We start from the raw sequence: 2,500 nt of genomic DNA, 5'->3' as shown, positions 1-2,500 counted from the left end.
ATATCACTCTGTCAACACATCTGCCGAAATTGGTATAAATTACGGTAAATACAGTAAACGTCTGAAGTCAATGCTGTCCATGAAGTCATGATTTGGAAATGCATGAAAATGTATTATAGATTCAATCATTTCAGGGCCGGTTCTAGTCCATTTGCCCTTGGGAAGCATCCCTGTTCGTTTTGTGGATTTTCAAAATTCGCATCTGTAAGCATAGTGTCTTCAATTTGATCTAATATCTACCGTGGTACCTACATATACTGTATAGGCCTACTGAGTGGCCATGAATACCATTGACAGCATTGTCAGTGTAAGGTGTACTGTATTGCTTTATGTATTTTGTGTGACATTCTAATTCTGTGTGGACTTTTAGTCTTTATTTTTTTTAGGTCTTGTTTGTGTTTTTATATGTATTTGTTTCATGATATTTTGTTCACTGTAAGTAACATTGCAAAACTTTGTTTGTTCTATCATACTATAAACAGTATTTCTACTGTACCTCCTGTAGTCAACAGTAAAAAAAAAATGCTTCGTACTGGAATCATCTTGAATGTCAACAACACATGAGGTCAGAGTCCTGTTGCCTTTAGAAATTTAGTGCAAACAGTGAATTGCGTGATTTGAATGCATTCAATAGTAGCCTGATAAACCAGACTAAATGTGGATGTCTAATTTAGTCTGGCCTCGATGCATAATACATCCGAAGATTGTTGATGAGAACAACCTTCCCTCAAAACCCTGCCCGCTTTGATTCAAAACACATCTTTGCGTTGTAATTGGTTTGCCATTGAATCATTATGCGAGGCCAAACCCACCCGTAGACAAAACATTTTGCCGTCCAGCGGGTGGCGCTGGTTCACCAGGCTATTTCAATAGGCTACCTGTAAAACTGAAACATACAAGTCTATGTAGCGTCTGTAATGTTGACAATAGCCAGTGTTTTGAAGTCTTGCGTAATTTGATTGACTCAATGTACCTTGTGAAATGAAAACAAGTGTTATTGTTTGACAGACGTATTTCATTTTGAGCCATGTTTCTAGTGTTTTGGTAAAGTGAGTTTGTACAGAAAACGATGTGTTCTGTTTTGAAATGAGTACTTTGTGTATATTTAACAGTGTGTGCTTTTGAGAAGAAAATTAACTGTTTGGCCAATTGTGTTTGGTAGGTGGTAGTCTGTGTTAAGAGTTTAGAAAAAGTATCCATAGTATGGGTAAGTGCTTGTTAGCAATTGAAAAAAACTGTAATAGAAACCTTGGATTTTGTTTTAAAACCTGAGCCCCTGCCCCTCCTAAGATCTAGGCCCTGTTGGAAATTCACCTTTGGGGTGACCATATCCCTCCAATTAGCTTAGAAACAGGGTTGTCAGCCTCCTCTCCCCACCTCACCTCAAAGTGGACTTACCTCAAGGTTGAGCACTGTAGCAGTGAACTTCACACCTTGTCCAGGTACAATATGTTCAATATGGCTGACTGGTGGAAACAGGAGGTCTCTAACCCAGGGTTGCCTGGATGTACCCTGACAGGTTAAAAAAAACTTGCATCTGCTTTGCGTGTGTGTGTGCGTGTGCGTGCTGCATGCGTGCGTGTGTGTGCGCGCACGCGCGTCTGTGTCTGTGTGTGTGTGTGTGTGTGTGCGCGCGAGCACATCTGTGTGTGTCTGTGTGTGTCTGTGTGTGTGTGTGCAGGTGTGTGTGTGTGTTTGCGCCGGCGCGCGCACGTGTGTGTGTGTCTGTGTGTGTGTGTGTGTGTTTTGTGTGTGTGTGTTTTGTGTGTGTGTGTGTGTGTGTCTGTGTGTGTGTGTGTGTGTGTGTGTGTGTGTGTGTGTGTGTGTGTGTGTGTGTGTGCAGGTGTGTGTGTGTGAGCATGTGTGTGGGGGGGGTGGTATTGTTGTGTGTGTGTGTGTGGGTGGGGATACTAGAACAACAATCCACAACATCTACTTACAAGTGAGATGCCCTTGAGCAAGTCCCTTGTTGAGGGCTACCCAGTGCCTTCTCTCATATCTCTCTTTGTGTGTGTTAGTGTGTGTGTGTGTGTGTGTGTGTGTGTGTGTGTGTGTGTGTGTGTGTGTGTGTGTGTGTGTGTGTGTGTGTGTGTGTGTGTGTGTGTGTGTGTGTGTGTGTGTGTGTGTGTGTGTGTGTGTGTGTGTGTGTGTGTGTGTGTGTGTGTGTGTGTGTGTGTGTGTGTGTGTGTGTGTGTGTGTTGCTTGAGTTGAATGCATTTCCAATGCAGAAAAGCAATATCCTTTGGGGCCCCCCTAAGGGCAAATAAAAGGCATCTCAGGCATGTATTGCCCTAAAAGAGGCATCTCAGGCATCTATTGCAACAATAGCCTAAAACCAATAAAGAAAATATTATTTTGTTTTTTAAATCACCACCGCCCCTCCCTCTCTCCTGCCTTCCATTGCACTTGCATTTTGTTCAACGTTGTAGCATGTTATGGCATCATTGCATTTTTTGCATCATAATGTGTCTAAATCATGAATAAACTTACCCTCACATGT

This window comes from Engraulis encrasicolus, chromosome 19 (assembly GCF_034702125.1).
Source record: "Engraulis encrasicolus isolate BLACKSEA-1 chromosome 19, IST_EnEncr_1.0, whole genome shotgun sequence".
Classification (NCBI taxonomy): Eukaryota; Metazoa; Chordata; class Actinopteri; order Clupeiformes; family Engraulidae; genus Engraulis; species Engraulis encrasicolus.
Note: the sequence above shows the minus strand (reverse complement) of the source record.